Source organism: Amblyomma americanum, chromosome 1 (assembly GCF_052857255.1).
Source record: "Amblyomma americanum isolate KBUSLIRL-KWMA chromosome 1, ASM5285725v1, whole genome shotgun sequence".
NCBI classification, from domain to species: Eukaryota; Metazoa; Arthropoda; class Arachnida; order Ixodida; family Ixodidae; genus Amblyomma; species Amblyomma americanum.
The window spans coordinates 69,577,727-69,604,723 of record NC_135497.1 but is presented as its reverse complement, the minus strand read 5'-3'; the positions used below and the strand labels follow the sequence as shown (position 1 = coordinate 69,604,723).

General features: G+C 48.4%; 1 pseudogene; it reads left to right on the top strand.

The window, feature by feature from the left end:
- The first annotated feature begins 24,515 nt into the window (after positions 1–24,515).
- LOC144103568 (uncharacterized) lies at positions 24,516–25,914 on the top strand (annotated as a pseudogene).
- Positions 25,915–26,997: the final 1,083 nt, after the last annotated feature.

The window sequence follows — 26,997 nt, the reverse complement described above, 5'->3', positions numbered from 1 at the left end:
GATATTTTCACTTCAAAAAAGCCTATTTTGAAAATTTTTGAAAGTGTTCGCTGAAACATCCGTTATATTTCTACTCAGATGTGCAGGCCATTTTTGCTCGGCTAATTAGCGTCCACGTGCATGCCGCAACCGGAAACATCCTCGTCTACCTGCTGGCCAACAATTGGCGGTGGTTTAGCTCTGGTTAAACCTTTAGTGACGCGATAGCTAGAGCTGGCTGAGTAGAACTTGGTCACGTGACCAACTGCGTGATCAGCAACGGCGCCGCGCCGCCGGCAGCTGCTCCGTACAACGTAAACAACCACGTGACGTCACCACCCTGTTGCTGCGCCGCCACGCTGAAGACTCGGAATGCTACCGTAATGTAGCTATCGCCACACAGGACTGTTGTCCAGGCAAACTTGGGAGGGGCACCCTTGAGAGAGAGAATAAGCGTTTATTTCTTAAAGAGGGTATATGCATCTGTCTTATGGTTGGGATCCTTAGTACAGATTCCTGTTAGTGGTCGCAATCACCCTTGATCGGTCGACCAGCCTTCGCTGATACTACTCTGATGACCTGGATAGCGCCGCCTCCCAGCAAGCTAGGATAGGCTAGAAGGGTTGGGTACGGGGTTTGCCCCTTTGGGTTTGGAGAACTTCCAGTGTTGGTGGTAAAGCGCGCCGATGTCGTCGCATGCAGGACAGCAGTGAGTGTATTGGGAGGGCTAGGGGTGAAGGACATGACGAACAAGATATGTCCCCGTCTGAAGTCTGCGCCAATTTATGGCGTCTCGTCTGGTGAAGGACCTGCGTGGTGGGCGAAGGATGCTGCGTGCGTCACGGTAGTTAGCTGGTGCTAATGCGTAATCGAAGTGGGTGTGGTTTGTGGTGCTCCACGTCTGGGCTGGACAGCTCCTCCCCAAGGCCCCGGCTGGTGTAGCCTTGGGCCAGCGCATGAGCGCATATTTCCATGGAGAGAGGCGTGCCCAAGGGTCCAGATTATTCGCACAAGGGGTGCTGTCAGTCTGTGTGTTTGTCAGGTTGTTCTGGTGGAAAATGATTTTCGTAGTGACAGTTATCACTGCCTGTAGGAAAGTGCGACGAGTTGCATCCGTGACTATGACTGTTGGGGTGGTGGGGTGGGCTGTGCGAGAGGCATCCGCAATGCTAGCGCTACAGCGTGTCTTTCAAGACGTGAGATGTTGATCGAAGTGAGACTGCCACCTAGTGGGTGCCTTTTTGGTTGAGAAACACAGCAATTTCCGGTGCTTCGGCATAGAAGAGCGAGGCATCACCCCATTTCCAAATATCCTGGCCAGTGACAGAGCCCTGCTGGTGCGTGATCCCTGGTGCCGTTCGAAGTGCATGTTACAAGGGATCCGAGTCACGGAGATGAGTGATCAGATCCGTTACGAGAGTCGAGATTTTGAAGTTAGTGGGGGTCTCGCGAGACTGTAGTCGAAGTGGCGTAGCACCGATATGTCTTGTTTTGTGAGGAAAGGCCGGTAGGACCAGGGCGTGAGGAAGGATGGAGGCCCAGAGCCGTTTTGTCTACGGATGTAAAGAGGGCGTCATTTTTCTTGACCTCTGTTTCTATTAGATTCTGATAAGAGACGGAGGAAGATCCGACTATGGAGAAGAGCTTTCCTGATGCGGTGCAGTCCGCTTCGTGTATTCCCCAACGAATACTTGTGGTGCGTCGCGTCATCAGCATGACTGCCTTAATTTGATGCATCAGGAGAAGGAATTTGTGTGCTTCGCTTTGCCGTCCTCTTGCAAGTGAATGCCGATGATGCACAGGTGTAGTTCCTGCAGGTTCCCTTGTAGGTGCAGGTTTAGGATCCGATGGGGAGATCACGCACGCGTTGCAGAAGGCTGGCAACAGGGTGCAGGAATACGCCAAAGTAGGAGGGTTAACCTGCGCTGTGCCTTTGAGGTCCCGGGATCCAGGCGGACCAGGCCATGATGAACTTCCAATGGAGGTCCCCGGAATGGGGCTGTCAAAGCCCCTTTTCTGTCCCCCCGGGTGATAGCCAGTCTGCGAGTTCTATCAGAATATTTCGATCAGCGGACACGCTTTTAGAGTGATAGCTCTACTCGATCCACCAACCCCGCTAAATACAACGTGATCTGTCCGCTGTCTGAATATGACTTTCAGCCTAGCCAAGGTCAAAATATGCCAAGAGCTAAGATAGAAGAAAGGCGCAGAAAAAAAAATCACATCCAGGACTGGGAGTCGAACCCCCGACGGCACAATCTAATCAGCTTCACAAGAAGCTGCGCGAAACCACTAGCTTTTTTTTCTTTATTTCCGACTTCAGCACGTCATTTACAAACCTATGCACGCGAACAACACAACACAGATGCTAAAACTACGTCGCCCGCACTTGTGGTTACGTAAACACATTAAAATTCGCGCATGTATAACAAAGCCTCCATTCTCGGAAGCCACTCAGGCATTGGGTCATGTATCTTGCGGCCTTCAATAACTCTTGCAACAGATTCACCAAAATTCTCTCGTATCAGCCTCGCGTCAACGTCGGCATCTCTGACTGCCATCCTGGATCGCCAAATACTGTGCAGTTTCAATATCATGATCATGTCGAAAGGAACCCCGTCTTCATTGTCAACAGGCAAAAATCTCATTCCGGCTGCATCCACCGGTAAGTGTTTTTTAATCGTGCGTTGTAGAATGTCCCAAAGAAAAAGGCTTCCCAACAATCTAAGAAGACGTGTTCAATAGTTTCCGGCTTTCGGCATATGAAACAATGATTTCCGTAAAGTACAAAAAACCCTTCTCTTCTAGACACGTCTTGAGTTAAAGTGTTCATATGGAGCTTAAAAGAATTTTAAGTCCACCTGGTACAGCCATGCTTTTCACTCGTTTTAGAGCTGTCTGCCATGAACCTGCACAGTACAACGATCTGTACAATGGGTGCGGAAGAAAGACATCACAGAGGTCCTTATAAAGTTTCTTTCGCGATACAGTTGACAGATATTCCATTGAAAATGACTCTTGCAACGCACGACATGGCATGCACATCTCTCTAAGGAAGCCGAAAATGCCCCATTGCATAGTCGCCGCCCCGCCGCAGTGGCTCAGTGGTTAGGGCGCTCGACTACTGATCCGGAGTTCCCGGGTTCGAACCCGACCGCGGCGGCTGCGTTTTTATGGAGGAAAAACGCTAAGGCGCCCGTGTGCTGTGCGATGTCAGTGCACGTTAAAGATCCCCAGGTGGTCGAAATTATTCCGGAGCCCTCCACTACGGACCTATCTGTTCCTCTCTTCTTTCACTCCCTTCTTTATCCCTTCCCTTAAGGCGCGGTTCAGGTGTCCAACGATATATGAGACAGATAGTGCGCCATTTCCTTTCCACCAAAAACCAATTATTATTATTATTAGTCGCCGATCTAAGCACTAAATTTGGCAATACCCTACCCAGCCTAACTTGACACACAGTTCACAGAAAGGGGTCATTCACGTCACGAAAGAACATAAATCGATTCACCAACTGACGCCGATACAAATGCGCCAAACCTACTCCTCCAGAGCGTACACGATGAAACAGATTGGTTCGCCGTGTCCGCTCCCAAGTGCTTCCCCATACATAAACCGCAAAAACCCGGTGCAAACTCTGCACATTGACTCGAGAACAATAAATTGCTTGCATAACATATCAAAGCTTGGTTGCAAAAAATATGTTACATATTGTGGCAATCGTAAAAATAGACCAACTGAAGTCTTTTAGCCTGTAGGCCTTCTCACGCGCTTCAGAAACATTGCCTTTCCAATACGGCACATTGTCGCGATAATTCTCCAGCGGCACTCCTAAATATTTTACTGGGGTTACTGTCCAAGCCATGTTCGCGAAAACTGTTGGGGTTGTTGGCCACTCGCCCTACCAGAAACCAAACATTTAGCCCAGTTAACAGCGCTCCCACTCACAGAACAAAAGTTTTTCACAGTTTCAACCACCACACGGACGCTTTCGTAGTCAGCACAAAATACCGCAATGTCATCTGCATATGCGAGAAGGCGGACCTCGGCCGCATGCAGACGAAAACCACGAATACTGCTGCTTTTAATTATGCTCAAACAAAAGGGTTCCTTGTAAAAACAAAATAGCAATGACGACAGGGGGCAACCTTGACGCACAGAGCGTTGCACTAGGAGGCGCGTACCTACCCCTTTATTCAATATCAACCGCGTCATGCATCACATGTACGCCATGGCTAAGCCCTGGAAAATGACTGATCCGACATTCACGCTCTCTAACAGAGAGAACAAGGGGTCATGTGTCATCCTGTCAAAGGCTTTCTCTCGATTAAGCTCATTGCGATGCTTTCATGCATGGCGTCGTAACACTCGAGCACAGACCGGGCTGTGTGGATGTTGGTATATATGCTGCGACCTTTAATACCTAAGGTCTGAAGTTCCCCCACTAATTCTTGCAAAACAGTTTGGAGTCGTTTAGCCAGAGTTTTCATGAAGATCTTATAATCTATATTCATCAGTGATCGGTAAGCGGTAGCTTGTCTCAGTTTAGTTTAATCGTCGCTTTTTGGTATTAAAATTGTGTCGGCTGTTATAAATGACGGGGGAAGCATATCCTTCTCAATGACCTCATTAAACAACGCAGCAAAAACTTGTGAAAAATCTTTCTCTAATGCCTTACAGAGCGATGTTACTAGCCTTTCTGGTCCTGAAGACTTTCCAGGGTTGAGGTCTTGTTTGGCTTTCCGCACTTCTTCAGTTGAAATAGACACTTCTAACCGTTCTTTCGTTTCATCCCTAGGCTTCGGCATTAATGACATTAAATGGGTTTTAAAGTCTTCGGTCCTTACTTTCGTGTAACCAAACGCCTCACTATAGTATTCATAAAAGGTCCTCTCTATATTTGCTTTAACGGAGTAAATTACACCGTTCCACTCTATTTTCAGCATGTCATTCTTGTGGGCATGCCTCTTTTCCACGCCTAGAGCACGTTTCGATTGCATTTCGCCCAGGCACGACGACTAACACTGTCTCATTCCGGATACGCATCTGATGGGGTAGGCGCTCGAGACTTGCACCTTCTCGTAGAACCAGCCACACAACTAGACTAGTCGAGTCAGCGTTTTCAAACCCGCCGGTCCTCCATCTATCGCTAGAGACTTCTTGCACTTCGCTGCACTCAGCGAACGCCCGCCTCAGAGTTTCTTTGCTCACATTGAAGGCGCACCAATGCACCTTCAGCCGCACTTCGTCCCTTTTAGGGTAGAAAGCACGCAAGTCTTCCCTTTAACAGTGATAAGCCCGGCGTCGAGCAGCTTTTCCTTGGCCTCCTCACTGTTTACTAACCAGACGTGCGGCATCTGGTATGCTCTGATACCGCCCACCTGTTCGATGACGCCGGCTTCTTTCATCGGCTGGCAAAAATCTTCAATCTTGCAAGGCCTTCAGCGGTGTCACAGTGAAGAATAACCATTGTTTTCAGTCCTTCTCCGGTAGGCAGGGGCGGCAGAACAATCCTGTAGTCTTTCAAACCGTCCAAAAACGATGTTCCGCGGCCAGCATCGGCCGTTGTCACAGCTCGCGAAGAGCCAGCCATCCTGCGTCCTTTCACGACCATGGCCGCAAGCAGAATTCGAGAACTATTAGGCTATCGCCACATTTTTTTTCTTTATTGCCTGTTTGGACCATTTACAATAGATTACAAACAGATTATGTTTTGCACTGCACTCTCATGCATCGGGAGCGGACATGCGCTTCGCTTACAGGAGAAACTCAGAACCGTTTCCAGGACCACAGCTGTCCCATCAAACTGATAACTTCATCTCCAAAACATAGCTCCGTGAACACTTCAGGCAGCTTAATTACGTTTTCTTTGAAGAAATCGCGGACCGACCGCGCATCTTCATCGCAGTGTCGTACAGCCATCCTGGTTCGCCAAATACTGCGCAGGCCAAGAAGGAAGAATACATCGTATTTATAAAGATCTGGCTCAAAGTCCAGGAACCGTATCCCATACGATGCCATCGGTAAGTCTTTATTGTCCGCTGGAGCACGACCCAAAAGAGCAGCGTATCCCTGCAATCAATAAAGACGTGTACGATTGACTCTGGTGTGTGACACAACAAGCAGTCAGCTCCCCGTGGTAAAAAACAATCCCTTCTACAACATCCATGTTTTAACCGGCAGTGTACCAGTGTGCAACTCGAAGAAAAATGTCTTCACTCCTGCTGGCCCCACCATTTTTCTCTCCTCTTTTTAAAACTTTACCCCCTTGGCCTTCACTGTATAAATATCGGTACATTGGCTCGGGGAAGACAGAGCCAAGCAAATCTCTCAGCAATTACATTACCGGTGACATTTTGAAGGTATCCCAAACTGAAGCGAGCATTCAGAAACTGGAAATCAAAAATCACTTCTTTCAAAAATCGACTTGCACTGTGAAGCATCCTGTCGACAGTGGAAACAACATAATTCGGCAAAGTCGAAGAAAGCCTCACTTGAATGAAAGCCCGCAAGAAAGGATCGAGCTGATAGAAACAAATCTTGACAATGCTTGCCTTAGGTACAAATGTGACAAGGAAAGACCCCTTTTTCTCAAACGTAAAAATAGATTATCACGCTTAGTACTATCCCATGAGAACTGCCAAGCAAAAACAGCGAACAGACGATGAAAGTTTCGAATGCTAAGTCGGGAGCACGAAAGGTCGTGCAGAAAATACCACACTTTTGAGACCAAGTATACATTACTTATGTTTGCGCTCGCGAATAGACAGGTCCCTTTCCGACCATTTGTGTGTTCTTCCATCTGTGACGAAGCTGATGGAAGTTTATGAGGAGGACGCTCTGCAATGCAGAACGCGAGAGTGTGGTGCAGTTTTACTCAAGGCGTGTTCGGCTGTGGCGTTAGCCTAAAAGTTTATAACTAATGTTGATTATTAACATTTAGGCTATTGCCGCAGCCGAACACGCTTCGTGTTAAACAGCCCCACCCTCTCGCGCTGTGCATTGCAGAGCGTCCTCCTCATAAACTCCCATCTGCTCCTTCCGGCGGCACTGCCCGCTTATCGTCGTCTTCTGCGTAAACACAAATCCGTACTTTCGCACTGATTCAAATCTAGTAAACATTCTCTGTAGTTTGGAAAATTCAAAAATTTGGCCCGGCCCACCCTAGAAATTTGACCTTGGCCGATTTCGACCGTAATCGATGACCAACCATAACAGAGCGTGCCCGACACGATGGCGACCTCCAAATTTGGCCCCGACCATTGCCAAAATGTTATCCCTCGGCCTTTCCGTATAACTGTCATCAAAAACTGCCTACTTCTTTTATGCACACCGATGCCGCAAAAAAAAAAAGCGGATGCCTATGCAATGCCCAGCCTGACTGGGCGATAGCACAAGGATCTCGCCGGGCTCGCCAAGCACAACCTAGCACGACCACACATGCTCCACACACGAATCGAAATTGATAAGTCGTGATGTTTCAGGTCCCATAGTTCAAATCTGACACCTGCCGCAAGTTCGCGGACTGGCCACGAGGTCTCCGAGTGCACCACCGGGCCAGCTAAATTTAACGGCGAAACTCTAGCGGAACTGGAGCTGTACGTGTTGCCAGACCAGCGGTACCAACCCAAGTGTTACGGCGCACATCAGCTTGGAAAGTCGACGAGCCGCTTAAGCTGCATGTTGGGCAAATAACACGTGTATTCGCGAAATGAGCGCTTCAAGATAACAGTACGCAATTTATCATTTACAGCATGAGTGCATTCTTTGCTCTAGGCATGCGCCGATCACGACGACTGCAGCGCCGTGCTGAGGTTGTGTACATGTGAAGAGCTTTTCACAAAGAGTTCTGCTCCTTTGCATGGCATAGAGCGCGAGGTGGGCTCTCCTCGCCTTAAATATCACCTTTTCCTCTTGCTCATGAGTTGCAGTTTTACTCGTTCACTCACTATGATAGCCTGGGAAACACTTCGCGTAGGACCGCCGCTTTCTGCCAATTGTACCTTCTTCCGCCGTCGCCATGCTTGATTTTGTGTATCTGTATCTAGACATACTATGGGCGACCATTTACATTAATTAAAGAGCCAATTTTTTTTTCTTCGACGCCGACGACTCCTGCCGACTGCCTTCAGCACTACTCTGCACGCCTGGTCACATCGGCATTTCTACCTTATTTTATGCACGTCCTGCGACTTAAACAATCGTCACATTGAAGTCACTGTAGCCAGAACTGCGTCCGACGGCCATTTGCATGCGCTAACACATGTGAATGCGCTCTCCGCAATAGCCCAAATCGTACAGACGTATCCTGCGCACTGGCTATAGGCCTCGTCACGAAAGAGGTCAGTGCTCAACCGTAGACTGAGGTTTAAAAGACTATAGACACCAAATTGTTGCTTGAGTGTTTTGTTCTTTCAAACGACACGTTAGACATTGGTATACGCGGAGCACACCGTCGTATTCGCTGCGACCACTCAATAATTTATAATTCTATTTCTTCTTGAAACTGTTCCGGTTTCATCAATCGAACGACGGCTGTGACGTGTAGTTGAGGTTCAGGTCACGTGAGGCCCGAAAAAATGGACAAACGATTAGGATAGTCGGTAATGCGAAATTTGAGCGCAGGTCTTCACACGCCACCTGCCAGAAGTGGTAGGTGGCGTCTAACGCTGCTACCCACCCACCGGGATCTTCCTGTGACAGCCACCTTCCGGTTGTCGATTTCTCCGCACTCGCCGTGGCAAGTTGCCTTTGGCTCTGCTATCACCTTCTAACACGTCACCTTTCACACCTGTCACCTGTCATGTGGCGTGTTCCGCCGACGACTACGACGTGGAACGCAGGAACGGGCGCCTAAAAACTGAGCTCTAGAAACGGCAATATAACTGCTAATACGTCGTTTGTTGTAATTCTATCTCTTGAGGCAGGCTGTAGCGAGTGAAAACTACGCATCAGCGTTTATATTGTAGTTTTAAGGCGATAGCGTTAAGGCTCCCGTTCTGCCGTCGTCGGCGTCGTCAGCACTGTGCGCGAAAAATCCCACGAGAACCAGCTTAGGTGGGCCACTTAGGTCCCGTGACCACGTGGCATCATCACAACCTGCCCACCCGATTGTGACCTAACTGACCACCATGACAGGTGGCAGTTAAGTTAATTATTGGTCCCGAGAGGTTTCTCGGGCAGAGCAGCCTGGATCGCACAAGCCACACCAGTGGCAGCACCTGCCATTCCAGAGCAGTGGCCCATCGCTTACCGCTGCACCACTGCGCCAGGTGTGGTGTGATCACTCCCAGGGATCTATGAATGTAAAGTCGAGAATGACCTATTCCGCATGTATGGGCATTAACCAACCTGAAGAAACTACCTACATTATATTTAGGGCCATCAACGTTGTTGAACGCTTCACAGTCAATTATTCATTACGGGAACACAATAATTGATAAAGTGAGCAGTCTCAAATTCCTCGGTGTCTGGTTTTCAGAAACTCTTTCTGGGAATATTCACGTTACTAATCTTATATCTGATCTATGTAAAATAGTTGGTTGTTTTTTATAGAATATCCCATCTCCTACGTAAATCGTTGAAGTTATCTATGTACTATGCACTTTTTTATTCCAAATTGTCTTATTAGCCCCCGCCGTGGCTGAGTGGTTATGGCGCTCGGCTGCCGGCCCGAAAGACGCGGGTTCAATCTCGGCCGCGGCGGTCGAATTTCGATGGAGGCGAAATTCTAGAGGCCCATGTGCTGTGCGATGTCAGTGCACGTAAAAGAACCCCAGGTGGTCGAAATTTCCGGAGCCCTTCACTACGGCGTCCCTCATAGCCTGAGTCGCTTTGGGACGTTAAATCCCCCATAAACTATAAAACCAAATTGTCTTATTGTTGTCTCGTTCGGGGCAATACGACTAAAAGCAAGAACAATAAATTGATACTTGTACAAAAGAAGGCACTGCGAGCAATCGAAGGGTATCACGGTAATCCCCAATATTTGGCTACCGCACCTCTCCTTCTCAAACACAGTTTGCCTAAAGTAGATCAGGTATATTTTTATCGTTTGTTCCAACACATGTACAAAAACAGGCGCACTAATTCCATTCCAGACAACTCCTCACCGCAGTATAACCTCCGATCACATAGAAAACTAGTCCTTAGGACGCGTACCAACTACTGGAAACAGAAAATTATCTATCAAGCACCTACCGCCCTAAATAATTTTACGGGTGATCAAGAACTTCGAAAAAATATGCTTCACCAACTAGCCCCACAACGTGTTTTGTTAATTGACTTCAGGGTTTCTCTCAAAAAGTTTAATGAAATAACCGAGCGCTAGTCAATGCAAAATGACATGTTAAATCGTAAATATTTTCTGCACTGACGTTCTGACAAAATCTTAGCTTACCTATTAAATACAGCCCCTTTTTGTTTGTGAACAGTATTATTACCGTTGAAAAGTCGTGTGTACTTCACTTTTTTATTTTCCTTGCGTAAGCTATGTCTGGTTTTTTGTCATTTTTGTAGCTCCGCTGAGATCACGTTTCATGCAATGTTCGAGCCTCCTTCTCTTTGCTTTGTTCTGAAATAGGTTGTATGTTTATTTGATTTGTAACATGTTCAATTTTTTTACAGCTGCACTGTATTGCAAACTGTACAAGGAAGCTGAGGTGTCGTCAGGCGCTACAGGATTTTTTCCTCAGCTTTCTCTTTCTTCGTAAGAAATAAATAAAGGCTTTGAAATTAAGTTTTTTAAAAGAAACCTATCGCTCCATGCCCTTAAGGGGGAGCGTAAGTGTCTCCTCGAATTTTTTCCTCCCAGCTGGCATTAAGAGGCGCAGTGAGACACGGTGTATTAACATTTCTCCCCGGTATATAAATTGCATGCCATCGAACTACTGACATTAACTTTTCCACTCTGTTCTCCACGGTTTGCAATTTCGACTCCCGTTTGCCAAATTTTACTGTGAGGTGATTTCAACTTTCCAGAATTCGGATACCCTTATTGCGTCCTCTCGTTTATGCAAAACCTGTCTAGAACTGGCTCTTACCTAAAACCTTTTTCGAGTAGTTTTTGCAACCCGAGTTTCAAAGAGTCTGAACCGTATTCATGTTTGCAGTCTTGAATTAATTCGATCACTTCAACGTCTTTGTGAAATAAACGATCAGTTCCTCCTATTTTCAATATGTTCTGTGGAAATTTTCATGCGCCAGGTATCCGCTTTATATATATTTTCTGTTTCACCTATGCTGGAGCAGCAAAGCAGCGAGACGCGGGGAACACCTCAATGGGGGCGGGGCAGAGATTGTCATGTGGCACGTACGTCACTGAGTGACGCGATTTGAGGGACGTCGCTGTACGCCCTCCGCAGGCAGGCGATTTTCGATTGGCGTGAGAAATAGCCCAAGTTTGCAAAGGCCCGATGGCGGGGGAGGGGGGGTAATTATGCTTTCGAAATTCTAAAAATGATATAGTTATTACTAACGGCCGGCTATGAATCTTGAATTGAAATCAGGCGCCTATCTGTAATCGTTAAAAAGTTTAGAACTGTTTAGTTAACTCCTTCAATTGTCAACGTGATTTGTTTATTTTTTTGTTTTTTGACGTCAGCCAACACAGGTATTACTGTGCCACAAAAAGCTTCTCCTTGCCTCAAAAATCCTACTTTAAAAATTACCAGCGGGCTTCCCTGAAACACTTGGTATATAGCCTTTGTGTGTGAAGAGATGCTTACTAGTCAGCGCTCTATGCTACAGGCATATGTTTTTTCCCGTCTATGTTAGCATAGAGACAGAGCTCCGTATTGCCCTGTAGCCCACATCGTCCCTTATGTTATTAAGTTTGCCTCTGTTCCGGCGTTCTGCTCGTTGATGCAAAGGCCTCGGCTTTCAGCGTAAACTTTCTTTACATGAGAAGACATACTGAAGACCGTGTCAACTCTGTTCAGTTATAATAAAGTAAAAGAACACCAACAGTCACGTTATGTACACTGATATGTGGTCACGGGGTGTGACGCGTGACAGTACCTAGGTTTCTCCGCAGACCTTCGCTTCAGCCAGTTTTTGCGATTTATTGCGTCAACGAAGAATTATAGTTATTTGCAGTTAATATCATATCTAATAAATATCACATCTCCCATAGGCCTCGTGCCGTTGCGATGCTTCGCTTGATGCTATCATTCCAATGTATCAGAGTAAAGCAAGCTTTTTTCGTTTTGCCATAACCTCATGTCCCGGAAAACCTAAGTCCCTTTAAACGGGCACGGACACAAAATTTCGAACGAAACGATATGATTTGTTTCTTGGGCGTAAGGAAATGTCTTCTAGCAAGTTTCCGCCGCAGGCTTTGAGTGTAATATAATTTAGTATAATTTTGAATGTTGTCCGAGGAGCCGCTCGGTATTTGCACAAACACTTAGTAACAACAGAGTGCACTTGCCCCAATTGTTGTGACGTCACCGAACCGAGTGGTTGTTCACAGGAACAACCTGTGCTTGGCGGTGACGCCGCCGGCATCAGTATTGTGGTCGTCCATGCAGGTTGGCCGGCCGACCGTGATGTGAAGGTGTCGTGCGCTGGTGCCAACCGAGACCAAAACTGCCGGTATAAAATCTTTGTAATTAATTATTAACCCTTCACACTGGTGTTCGGACATCATTTTAGCGATTACTAGGCGTACAGGCGAGTTTCCAGGCAAAAAACTGACACCGGAAACATTTCGTATCTACCCTTTTCAAGAAGAACACGGACGACAGGACATGAAAGCGAGGTTACACAACACAAGCTATGGTTTGCAATAAAGGCTTATTCTGCCAACAGCGGGCAATAGAGGCCGACGGAAAGATCACCTGGAAAGAACGGAGTTATAAACCGCGTGAAAAGGTTGCAAAGTAAAACAAGGTCTCAGAAATCACACTGCTAATCAATCAGGCTGTGAAAAACGGGGTCACGTCGCCAACCCTCGTTGGGAAGATCATGGCCACCGAGTAAGTGTGGCTGCATGCAGGGCCCAACAATATGGCCTTGCATACAAACAACCTTTATTCGCGCCGAACATCAACTCGAGGAAACGGAACCAGAAGCTCACAAAAGACGACGACGACCGTGGAAGGCCGGAGGCGGGACAGAAGAAGACGAAGCGCTGCTAGACGCGTTAGATTGGAACCAGGTTGAGGTTGGGGACGAGGTCTAGCACAGCCCAGCGAGGCTGGCTCGGCACATTGTCTCCCGCATCCTCCGCCTCCACTCGGGACGACACCGTCGACAGCGTCAAGCCCGAGCAAGGCATGGAGTCGACCACGACGGCCCCCGACGAAGAGCAGTGCCCTGTCGACGAGTGCCCGGTCTTCAAGGAGGTCATGCGAGGCATCCAGAACACGGACCCGATGTGGTTCAGTGCGCTGACGTCGGGCCCGCAGTCCATCGAGAAGAAGAGGTTCCCACAGGAGGTCTGCGTGCTGGTCGGCCAGAGGAAGGCCGCCGCAGAGTCGAGGCGTATCGAGGAGAGCGGCGGATACGTGTTCCAGAACCAGACGTTGGCCCCACCATTTTGCTCTGGTGGCCCACCCTGCTCTGGGCCTCATGATATCTACCAGAGTGCGTATATTTTTTATATCTACAACAGTGCGTATATGTCGCTTTTTCACGTCTTCATTTTTCTTCTCGTCACTGTGTATTTATAAGCTTTCCCCATTTTCTTGAGTGCACTCATGTTCCGGTGACATTTTTCCATGCAGAGGCGGCCTCCCCCTCTTGCTTGACCATGGAGTCGCGGTTCGTCAATCGGCTAACGGCTAGCGGGGCCGACTGAGTGGAACATCCGCGTTCACGGACTCTGGCCCTTGCGGCGGCGTTCACGGCGCCACTGCGCATGCTCAATCCTTTGTAATAGCGATTTTTCATCAGTAACTAAATAACAGAGAAGGTGCAGAGAGAACGTCTTATCTTCCACATGACTACTGTACTCTCGCTTATTGACGCTAGCTGCGGTTTATTCCGCAGTGCTCTGCAGTACGACATTGTCAGTTTCGCTGTCTAATATCACAAAGTGCTCATAGCTTATATAAAGTTATCTTGCTAATGTTTTGCGTTCAGAGTCATTCACTGTGATACACTTTATGCGGTTTTGATCCTGATCACTGTGGTTGTTTACGGAATTTTTCTGTTCATGCTGGGGCAAACAATGCCGGTTTTATAACAAAAGGCGCTGTTCTTGAAACCGGAAGCTGGAGACACGCCCATTTGCGATGGGGCGTGTATTTGATTTTATAATACTAAAAGTTGATTTTAAAATACTTTTTTTTTTGTTCACAACAGAAAGCTAGTTGTCCGAATCCCGCGCGATTGCGTTAGAAACACCGCAGAACAAAAAAAAGTAAAGGAAAACTGCATCAGTGGAGACAATTGTAATCTCGCTGTGTTGTAATATGCCCTCAGGAATCCTATATTACTTGTTCGCAAATGCTTACGCGCTTCTCCAGTCTTCTACGCAGGTATGTGTAACGCGCCGGCATGCCGAGTGCTTTCTCTCGCTGCCGTGAAGGCAAACACGCTTTCCAGCTCAATTTTTCACACTACGAACCTTCAAGTAATCAAGAATGACTCCATATTTTTCATTAGGAAACTTGATGCATTTAACAGTAGCAAGACTATGATACCTCGTTAAGGTCATGCTGGGTACGAGGGTACCGATGGAGTTCCACCGCATACCATAGTTTTATCCCGTTTTACGCGAGTTTCAGTACCAAATTAAAATCAGTTTATACCGACATATCACGCTTTTGATCCTAACAATAAAAGGTAAGATATATTTTGATTTCCACCCTGATCTCGTAACGAACTTCGGGAACGACGTGACAGGACTGAAGAGAAAGGGTTCTCAGGGCACGCGGTGAATGTAACCAGACGAAAAGGTGACATGTAGAGAAAGAGATAGCAAAGCAGGAGCGTAATTGACGAAGGAAAACAAGGTCCTTGGGCAAGATAGAAAGAGAGAGAGAGAGATCCAAACAATTTTTCTTCATAAATTTTGGTAGAGGGTGGGGGGGGGGGGTTAGGCCAGCAAGTTGGCCACGAGCCTTTGGAGCACGGCAACTCCTTGGGGTCGGGGTACCGCTCGGAGAGCTGCATATCTATCGGGGGAATGTCCGAGGGACAAGCGTGGAGAATTTTGACAGAGGGTGGCCTTGGGAAGATAGGAAATATCTTGAGCGTTTCTATCGTTCTCAGAGGTCAAGCTCATTTCTAAAAAGAGTGATAAAAAAAACACCCACGGCACTGCACCGAAGAAAAAAGGGCGATCCCTGAGGAAATTTGGTTATCGAGGCCGAGGAACGTAGGTGTGCGCTCAGGCTGAGAGCAGGAACCCAGCTTTATTCCTCGCCGCGCCTTTATTATTCCGCGCCTGAGTGTCCGGGAGACAGAGGCTGATAGAAGAAAACGTTGACGACCGTCGGAAGCCGGAGCCGAAGGCGCGCGACAGAAGACGACGAAGGCCGTGCTCCTGCACGTGTTCGATTCGGACCTGGATGACACTGACCACCAGGGCCAGCAGTGTCCGGCGAGAATTGCGTGGCGCGCCGTTTCCGTCATCCTCAACCTCCATCAAGGCGTCAGAGCAAGGCATGGAGTCGACCACGACGTCCCTCCACGTTGAGGAGTGCCCTGTCGACGAATGCCCGGTCTCCAAGGAGGTCATGGGAGCCATCCAGAACACGGACCCGATGTGCTTCAGTGCGCTGACGTCGGGCCCGCAGTTCGTCGAGCAGAAGAGGTCCCCACAGAAGATCTGCGTGCTGGCCGGCCAGAGGAAGGCCGCCGTAGAGCCGAGGCGGATCGAGGAGAGTGGCGGATACGTGTTCCAGAACCAGACGGTGCCCCCACCGTTTCCTTCTAGTGGCAGGTCCTTCCTCCAGCCGCTCAACTTCTTCCGGTGAGCTTCCATTTTCTGACTGCCTTACTTTTGCTTTACTTCTCTTTTCTTCTGTATTTCTGTATTTTCTGCTGTATTTTTAGTCTTTGCAAACCTGCTTCCAAGCACGTATGCTCTGCTGCTTTTCGTCCATGCAGGCAGTGCCTCTGCTGTCCTCTGCTTGGCCGTGGGGACACTCGACTGGCTGAGGATTTCTTTAGCGTGACCGGCTGTCCGTAACCTGCGCACTTATGGACTACGGCCCTTGTGGCACCGCTCACGACGCCACTACGCATGCTCAATAATTGCATGCTATCGATTTGTCAGCGACAACTAAATGAGTGAAGATGAGCCAGGGATACGCTCCTAATTTATATGGCGTCTGTAACCGCGTTGATCTTGCAACGCTCATCCATTACCATTGTAAGTTTTGCTGTGTAAAATAAAATGCGTTCTATTTTATAAAGTTCTCTTCCAAATATTTCGCCTCCAGATCCATCACGTGCGGCCGAGACCCCCACGTGCACATTCGTCTGCGGCTTCGTGTTCTGACTACCCACGTTTCCCAGGCATGCTTGCGTGTTTGCGCAAGTCGTCCGCCTTTATGCACGTCCTCCTACATCATGCTGCGCGGCCGTATAAGCGAACAGCCGAGGTCTGCGTACCCAATCTGTCCTGCGTTACTTTTACTCATTAATCGACTTAAATGGCTACGCTCAACGATTTTTCAGGATTCTAATATTTTAGGGTCGACTTTCAATGTGTCACAACATCATCTGCACTGCACCACAATGGTTGCGCTGGAATCGCTATAATACCGGGTGTTTCAGAGAACACTTTCCAGTTTTTCAAAAATAGGCTTTTCAGGGTAAACATATGGCTATTGAGGCATAGTATTACCACAGTTCCTCAATACTTTTGGGACTCTGGTATTACCAGTGTTGGCGGACAATTGAAAAGCGGTGAATCATATTGAGTTGTAAGCTGGTTATTAATTTTAAAAAAAATTGACTTTTTAACTAGTAGAGTTAGGCGCCTAGTTGCAATTAGATATTTGTATCCAGTCGTAAGTAATAGCCATATCAGTTTTCAGAATTTCGAAAGCGCGATTACCCTTGGCGCTGTGGCTCGACAAAATTTGGCTTTTTGACTAGTTACGTGCACTGCAGGGGTTACTCTGCCTGCATGCTTTCGAAAGCGTATGTATTTTTGCACGATCCAGCCTAATTTTTTCGAGCCACAACGGCGAGGGTAATGGCGTGTTCCAAATTCTAAAAACTGATATGGGTATTAGTAACGACCGGGAACAAATTTGATTGCAACCAGGCGCTAACTCTACTAATGAAAAAGTTAATTACTAAAAATAATTAACCAGCTTAATACTTAAGACGATTCACCGGTTTTCTTGTGTCCGCCAACACTGGTAATACTATGCCACAACACCCATATCACTTCAGAAAGCCTGTTTTTGAAAATTTTTGAAATTGTTCGCTGAAACACCTGGGCTATTTCTACACAGATGTGCAGGATATTTTTGCTCGGGTCATTAGTGTCTGCGTGCATGGGGAAACCGGAAACATCCCCGTCGACCTGCTGGCCAACAGGACTGGTGTCCAGTCAAACGTGGGAGGGGCAGCCTTGAGAAAGAGAATAAACGTTTATTTCTTAGTTAGGGTTGTCAATCTGTTTTATGGTTGGGATCATTAGTTCAGATTCCCATTGGCGGTCGCAATCACCCTAGATCGGTCGACCAGCCTTCGCTGGTACTGCTATGGTGACCTGGATAGCGCCGCCTCCCAGCAAGCTAGGATAGGCTAGTAGGGTTGGGTACAGGGTTGGCCCCTTTGGGTTTGGAGAACTTCCAATTTTGGTGGTAAAGCGCGGCGATGCCGTTGCATGCAGGACACCTGTGAGTGTATTGGGAGGAGTATAGGTGAAGGACACGACGATTAAGATATGTCCCCGTCTGATGTCTGGGCCAGTTTATGGCGTCTTGTCAGCTGAAGGACCTGCGTGGTGGGCGAAGGATGCTGCGCGCGTCACGGTAGTGAACTAGTGTTAAAGGGACACTGAGGAGAACTCTATGAATTTTTTTTGTTAGCAAAATCTGATAGTTCGGCATTTCACAGCTTTGTTGCCGCATTTCCGTCAGCGAGAGACGCATTTATTTCAAAGAAATTTGGATTCTAAGTTGAAAAAGTTTTTCCCGCCGCTCCGATTCAAATTCTAGAACTCTTATGACGTCATAGGACGGTGTGACGTAAAACGTAACGTAAACGCAGACTCCGTGATTTCTGGATGCTAGCGATGTCATCTAGCAGCTGCCGGGATGAAAGTTACTGCAGCCGCACGTTGAAGGCATCTATCGGGGGTCGCTACCGTTGCTTCGTTTACGTTTGCACCGGCGTCTTGCCAGCGTTACGATGGGTCCCGTTTCCCAACCCGACGACGAAGCTCTTGCAAAACCTCCGGCCTGCATTTCGCGACCTCAGCCCCACGGAGCATGCGATGCTTTTGAGGAAGCATGGTTAGGTTAGGCGCCGGCGGGTCGTTTCCCCCTTCTGCCGTGAGCAGCCGTTCCAAATTAAATATCACATCCTCGGTGCGCGGAGTCGCGAAGGGTCAGGACAAGGTCGGCGCGTCGCGCCCATCGGAAGCTGGCGGGGGCTTTGGGGTCAACGGATTGTGATTCCTTGAACGGCGTTGTTGCACGGTGCAGCAGGCGACGTCGAGGTCTCCCACGGTTGCGAGGGGCAGGTTATTCAGTTATTTTTTTGCCACAAAAAAAAAAGATGGGCGCTCATGGGTGCTCGCGTTTAAAGTTGGCGGCTTGAAACTAAAGCCGGCGCATGACGCTGCAACGGCTTCCGCTGGATCCAACGGGTCCAATGGATCGGGCTCTCTCGCCCAATTGCATATACCTTCAGATGTGTACTGTGAATGGGTTAAATTAGCCGAGAGCTCGAAAAGAACAGCTCCGCCGATTTGCCGAAACTATTGAATTACGTCACAACGCGCACCTCGCCGCGGAGCCGAATCGGTCTGGCCGGGCCGGTGGCGGCTGGGGCACTCGGCGCGAAATAGAGACATGCTCCAAGTCTCAGCCAGTGCGGTCAGAGTGCGACGAAGCCGCCGAACGCGTCGGTGGTCAAGCGCAGTTAGAGTATAGAGGGTCACGCTTTGGCCGACGTGACGTCGCCGTGCAGCGCGCGCGTGCGCTTTACGCCGAAGTATAAACGCGCCTTAACAGAGCCTGTGCTTAAACGCCAACCCACTTATTCGGTGGCGGCATCTATGGCAGCCACTGAGCAACCCACCCACTCGCTGAATTTAGACAAATCCTGTGCCGAGGCTCGGAATCCAACCAGGGCCGTTGGCGTTTGAGGCGAAGACGCTACCACTCCGCCACGACGGCTCACGGTATAACTAACAATAAAGGCGCATCTAGTGAATGCACTCTTCCGATGCAGAAGTCTCCGCGCTTTCGCTACGTATATCCTGGCCTAACAGAGCTAGGCCGTCAGCAATTTTTCTTAACTGCCTTGAACCTTGTCCTCCGTCCCTAATAAACGATTTCCGTTAGGTAGTTTGAAGTTGACTGGCACAGCCGGGAATGTTTTGCCGGGCGAGCGTGCGAAGACACAAGTGCTCTTTATACGAACTGCTTTGTACGATCACTGACCATCGTGCCATCATAGTTTTTCATCGAACGTGGCGATCATCTGACCAGCCTGAACAGGCTCCTTCAAAGGTTAACTAGCCCTTGAAGAGGCACTTGGAATTACTCTGCTGTTCGGCGCTTGTAAATCGAGGCGCGTCAGAAACAAAACCACGTGGCACGCAAAGCTCATAGACGCGAAGCGCCATAACATCTACTGGCCGCCTGTGGCGCCGCTAAGCATCGGTTTTCTTTGCTTCCAACATTCAGGTTGTATTTTGTCTGCCTTCCTTGTATGACAAAAGTGTACTATTGGTTTTAAAACAAAACTTACTTCAATATTGAACCGCGCAACGTTCCTTTCTTAGCCTCAGAGATTCGCGAGGCCATGTAGGAATGAAATTTTATCCAAGAAGGCGTCTCTTGTCCTATGACGTCACCAGCTTGTATTTGCGAGATTGGCCTTTGGCGGCGATAATTGTATTTTGGTTCTTGCTATTTTCTACCTTACAAGAGCTTTGTTTTAAGTAGAAGCGGCGTTTTTGTGATCAGGAGCTGGTATTCTATCGATAGAAGCCAACTTCAATTTCTCCTTAGTGTCTCTTTAATGCGCAATCGATAGGGTGAGGTTTGTGGTGCTCCACGTCTGGGCTGGACAGCTTGTTCCCAAGGGCCGGGCTGGTGTAGCCTTGGGCTAGAGCAGCAGCGTGCCGCACAGTGCCGCACAGTCATCCTGCTTCGCCAAATACTGCGCAGTCCAAGAAGGACGAATACATTGTATTTATAAAGATCCGGCTCAACGTCGAGGAACCGTACCCCATACGGTGTCAATGGTAAGTCTTTCTGTATTGTCCGCTTGAGCACGACAAAAAAGAGCAGCGCATCCCAGCAATCAATAGAGACGTGTTCTATTGACTCTGGTTTTTGACACAAGCAGTCAGCACACCATGGTAACAACAATCCCTTCTCCATACATGTCTTAACCTACAACGTACCAGTGTGCAGCCCGACGAAACATGGCCTCACACCCGCTGGCATCACCATTTTCCTTGCTCTTAACATTTCCTCCTTGGCCTCCACTACACAGAGATCGGTACATTGGCTCGGGGAGGAGACAATAAAGCAAATCTTTGAGCAACTGTTTACGCGTGACATTTAACAGGTATTCCAAACTGAAGCAAGCATTTAGAATCCGGAAAGAAAACATCATTTTCAGAAATTGACTTGTACTGTATATCATCCCGTCGACAATGGAAATAACAATTCGGCAAAGCCCAATAAAGACTCAGTTGAATAAAAGTCTTCAGGTAAGTTTCGCGTTGATCCCGAGGAAACAAACGTTCAAACCACTTGCCACAGGTACAAATGTAGCAAGAAACGACCCCATTTTTTCAAACGTACAAATAGATTATCACGCTTAGTTCTCTCCCATGAAGACTTCCAAACAAAAACGGCGAAAAGACGATGAAACTCTTGAATGCCAAGTCGAGAGCACGAAAGGACCTGCAACAAATACCATACTTTTTAAACCAAGTATACATTACTTATGTTTACAGGTCCCTACGCGACCATTTTTGTGTTCAACTGTGACGGAGCAGATGGAAGTTGATGAAGACGACGCTCTGCAATGCACAGCGCTAGAGTGTGGTGCAGTTTAACACGAGGCGTGTTCGTCCGTGACTATAGCCTAAAAGTTTATAACTAATGTTGATTATAAGCATTTAGGCTATCGCCGCAGCCGAACACGCCTCATGTAAAACTGCACCACACTCCTTCGCTGTGCATTGCAGAGCGTCCTCTTCATAAACTCCCATCTGCTCCGTCCGGCGGCACTGCCCGCCCATCGTCGTGATATAGATAGCACAAATACGTGCCTTCGCACTGTTTCGAAAGCAATAAACAATCTCTGTAGTTCCCAGATTTCCAAGATTTGCCCGGTTCACCCCGGAAATTTGACCTTGGCCGATTTGGAGCATAATCGATGACCAACCGTAACAGAGCATGCCCGACACATTGGCGACCTCGAAATTTGGCCCTGGCCTTTTCCAAGATGCTATTGCCTGACCTTTGAATACAACCGTGCTTAAAAACTGCCTAACTTTTTTATGCATCCCGATGCCGCAAAAAAAAAAAATGCGGACGCCTGACTGGGCCTTAGCACAAGGGTCTCACCGAGCTCGCCAAGCACAACCTAGCACGACCACACATGCTCCACACACGAATCGATATTGACAAGCAGCTAGTTCGCGGAGCGCCCACGATGTCTCTGAGGGCACCACCGCGCCTGCTAAATTTAATGGCGGAACTCTAGCGGAACTCTGGTGCAGCTGTATGTGTTGCCAGACCAGCGGCACCGGCCCATGCGTAACGGCGCACATCAACTTGGAGAGCCGCGGAGCCCCTTTAGCTGCTTGTTAGGCAAATAGCTCGAGCATTAGCGCAATGAGTTATTCGAGAATAGCGCGCAATTTATCATTTACAGCTGTAGCACGGCTGAATCTGCAGTCGTCTCCGAGCCCCCGTAATCACGAGATCTGTGACGTCACGTTTGCTTCTTTCTATATGTGACTTGGTCAACCGCAATAGACTCGTTATTCGTCCAACTGCCGGCCTGTCTACATAGTGGCAGCGGAACCAAGCCGATATGTCGATGGCGATGGCGTCCGCGCTACCACCGCCCCCGAAGCCTATGGATGCATCACACGACCCTTGTACTAACCTGGAAAACATGGAAAAGTGAGTTTCTGCTATTTTCGACAGCTACTCAATTGGACAAGAAGCCAAAAGACGTTCAAGCAACCACGTTGCTAGTTACCATAGGCGAAGAGGCTCGGAAGTTGTACAGTACCTTCAAGTTCGAGCAAGCGGAGGACAGAAATGACTTTGAAGTTTTGGTTAAGAAATTTGAGGAGCATTACAAGCCCACAACGAACTTAACATTCCAAGAATCTCGTTTCGGTTCAAGGAAACAAAAAGAAGGCGAGACGTTTAACGAGTGGCTAACAGAAATGCGTGTGTTAGCGAAGAACTGTGGTTTTGGGGACCTTGAAGACCGCATATTGCGTAGCCGAATCATTTTGGGCACTCAGGATAAGAGCCCTCAGTAAGGACTGATCGCGAAAAAGCCGACGTACCAAAAGACGGTCGACATTTGACGCGCGCAAGAACAAGGCAAAGTGCACTTTCGTGAAATAAGTGAGGACACGGGTGCCAGCGAAGGCACCGTAGTAAACGCGGTAGCAACAAGAAAATCCGTTTCCTACAAATGTGGGGGTCAAAAGCAGCGCTGTGACACGTGCCCAGCGAAAGGAAGAACATGTCGGAAGTGCGGAAGTCTGAACCATTTCGCTCGAGCGTGCAAGACGTCCATGCTTCCGCGCCGCGCCAACCAACAGATGCGAGAGTTACGAGCCGAAGACGACGGATTTTTTCTGCAAGCGTTGACTATCGGTGCTATAACCACCGATCACTTAAGCGCAACGGTCTACATAGAGGGCCGCCCCATCATGTGCAAGGTAGATAATGGCGCCAATTGTTGTGCCATTTCAAGAAGAGACGTTGCAAAGCTGCCAGAAGAGCCTCAACAAGCCTGAAATATCAAGCTCACAGCATTTTTTAGACACAGAACGGCCGCGTATGCGAAAGTTCAATTGATGCTTTCTGCAAATGACAGAACCAAGGAACAAACGTTTTTTATTGTCGAACAAGACGTCCCTGCCACTTTGAGTGGTGCAGCAGCTTAAAGTCTCGGCTTCGTATACCGTATGCAAAACATACAGCAGGAACTGTACCCGCCAGCGCAACCTTTTGCACAATTCTTCGAGGGACTCGGGCAGCTAAAAGACTTGAAGCTCAAGCCAGACTCGGTGGGCGTCGTCGTTCCAGCAAGACGAGTTCCGGTGGCTCTTCAGGACAAGGTAGCGGCTCAGCTACAACGTATGGAAGCACAAGGCGTCATATAAAAGGTAACCGAGCCTACGGAGTGGTCTAGCCATATGGTTACAGTTAAGAAGGTCAAGGTTACAATTTGCCTGGACCCTACCGCGCCTAATAAAGTGCTGCTGCGCGCACATTACCCAATGCCAACCCTAGAAGACGCAGCCTCGCAGCTGTCCGGTGCTAAGTACTTTTCAACACTCGACGCAGCGTCAGGAGTTTGGCAAATTAAACTCTCTGAATCAAGCTCTAAACTATGTACCATGAGCACGCCGTATGGGTGCTATCGGTTCCTCCGAATGCCTTTCGGCATTCCGTCAGCTCCATAAATCTTCCAAGCAGCTATGCATCGCTTGCTGGAAGGCTTACCGTGCGTAGCAGTCGTAATGGATGCCATATTACTTTGGGGCCGCACGAAGGAGGAGCATGACCACCACCGGTCGCTTTTGTTAGCACGCTGTCTTGCAAACAACCTCAAGCGTAACCTCTAGAAATGCACCTTTTTGCAGCCCGAAGTCCTCTACTTAGCGCACATCCTTAGCACAGAAGGCCTCCACCTGGACCCAGGTCGAGTGAAGGACATACTGTAAATAAAAGAGCCAAAGAACAGTAAGGAACTCACTCTTTCTAGGCATGATGAATTATGTGCAACGTTTAGTTCCTAACATGTCCGTCGTGACTGCCCCACTGAGAACTTTTCTGCGCAAAGACATTGCATGGGTTTGGACCGAGGCTCATCAATAAGTTAGTAAATGCACCAATCCTTTCCTTCTTCGATGCAATTAAGCCGGTCACCCTTTCGGTCGACGCGAGCCAAATGCTTATTCAAGACGGCCGCCCCATCGCTTTCTGGTCACGTTCACTAACACAAGCGCAGCAACGCTACGCACAATTTGTGAAACTTTGGCAATTGTGCATGGCTGCATGAAGTTTCACGATTACATCTTCTGCCAGGAAAGTGTAACAGTTGAAACTGATCACCGCCCCTTGGTACCGATATTCAGCAAGCCACTATATCAGTGCCCACTTCGCCTACAGCGCATGCGTTTGATTTTGCAGCGATATCCTATTAAGCTGATCTACAAGCCAGAGAAAGAGCTGTTTTTGGCTGATGCCTTATCTAGGTTCCCTAGCAAGCAACTCATGCAAGAAGAAACTGAGCAATTTCTAGTAAATGTGCTTGAATACATTTCAGCTTCGCAACAGCGCCTGAAGGAACTTCTTGCGGCCACCAATGAAGATCCTGCTCTCCTCAAGCTTTGAGTTTACGCCGAAACAATCTGGCCAGAAAAGGCGATGTACCGGAAAATGTGCGTCCGTACTGGTCCTACAAAAAAGCTGCACACGCACGACGGTCTTCTTTTTCGTAGCAACAAGGTAATCGTACCATCTTCAAAAAAGCGAAAAATTATGCTGCTGCTTCACGCTGCGCACCCGGGAGCGATAAAGATGAAGCCACGGGCAAGAGACGTCATGTACTGGCGAAATATGTCACCGGAGATAGAGCAGTTTTGCTAGAATTGCGCTGTCTGCCAAAATTCCAGCCGCGAAACGCGAAAATGCCTCTTTACTGCCACGACATCCCAAAGCTTCCCTGGGAATTCGTTGGCAAGGACCCATTCTTCCATAAGGGTCATGAATTTGCTGTAACTGTGGACTTTTATTCCTTCTTTTTTGAGATCCGCGAACTCCGTCGGAGCACTGCTAGCGCTCTGACGTCACGGTGCGCTGAGCTATTCTCCACACATGGCTTACCACTTAAGCTTTGCAGTGATAACGGCCCACCGTTCAGCAGCCGGCTTTTCAAAGACTTCCTGCAGCAGCTAGGCGTTGCCCATATTACGTCAAGTCCGTATCATCCCCGCTATAATGGTATGACGGAAAGAGCACTACAAGAGGCCAAAAAGCTTCTAAAGAAATTTTTACGCAACCGAGTTGACTTTCATATGGCGTTGCTCGAATGGCGCAACACCCCCAGAGATGATATTCTAGAGTCACTTGTGCAGAGACTCATGGGCCGGCAAACCATGACTTTGCTGCCTGTGCCCACCAGCCACCTAGTACCAGAGGCAGTATCAAGCAAAGCCATTCACAGCAGGCTCCAGGAGATCCGTCAACGCCAGAAGGTCTACTATAACCGCTGAACGAGGCACCTACCACCACTGTCTCCGGGGCAGTGACTACATACGACACCCTCCAGCGAACCTGGTCGCCTGTTCTTCTTTTGAGGCCAGCCAGCACGCCCCGTTCAGCGATCCTGAGAGCGGAAGATGGTAGAGAAATCAGACGCACAAGAGAACATCTGCGGGACGTAACGACCCATCACGAAGACAGTCCAGCAAAGGCTCCCAAAGACTGCCCCACAGAAGACCACCCCTCTCAAGAGCTGCGCAGAAGCACGATGACTCGCCACAAGCCCTGTCGATACCCGCAACCTTAAAGGCATATTTAATTTGTGTCTTAGTAAAGGGGAGATGTTGCACGGCTGAATCTGCAGTAGCCACCGAGGCCTCGTAATCACGGGATCTGTGAAGTCACGTTTGCTTCTGTATATATGTGACTTGGTCAGCCGCATTAAACTCGTTGTTCGCCCAACTGCAGGCCTGGCTACAACAGCATGAGCACGAAGTTCCACGAGGAATGCGCCGATCACGACGACTGCAGCCCATCGCTGGGACTGTGTGCAGAGTCTACCGCGATTTGAAGGTAATCCATTCAGGCTTTACCTTCTAGGAATAAACTGCTGTAACACGGTTTATTTTCGCAAGAAGGCTGCAACGAATGCATGAACTTAGCTAGCCGAAGGATTCCTGCGTTCTGCACCATTGTTATTTTTTGGCGCCCAAGTGACAGCGCACGCCACCAAATATTTGTTCTTCCGTTTCAACTGGAACGTACGTGATAACCTTCAAATCACGCTAGACTGTACATGTCTGTTCACAAAGAGTACTGCTCATTTTCTTGGCATAAAGCGCGCGCTGCAGTCTCCTTGTCTTAAAAATCACCTTAATCTCTTGCTCATGAGTTGCAGTTTTACTCGTTTTCACTACGATAACCTGGAAACGCATCGCGTAGGACCTCCGCTTTTAGCTCATTGTGCACGCTTCCTCCACCGTCACCATGCTTGATTCTAAGTATCTATCTATAAATACCATTTACATTAATTAAAACAGACAAATTTTTTGTCTTCGACGCCGACGACTGCTGCCGACTGCCTTCAGCACTGCTCTGAAGACCGGGCAACATCGGCACTTCTCCCTTATTGCACGCACGTCCTGCGATGTAAGCAATCGTCCCTTGAGGTCTCTCTAGCCAGAACTGCGTCCGACGGCCATTTTCATGCGCTTAAACATGTGAATGCGCTCTCCACAATCGCCGAAATCGCACACATGAATCCTGCGGACTGGCTATTGGCCTCGTCACGAAAGAGATCAGCAGTCCCCCGTAGATTGAAATTTAAACACTATACATGGAGTGCGCCGTCGTCGCATCCGGTGACCATGGGATGCCAGTCGGCCATGCT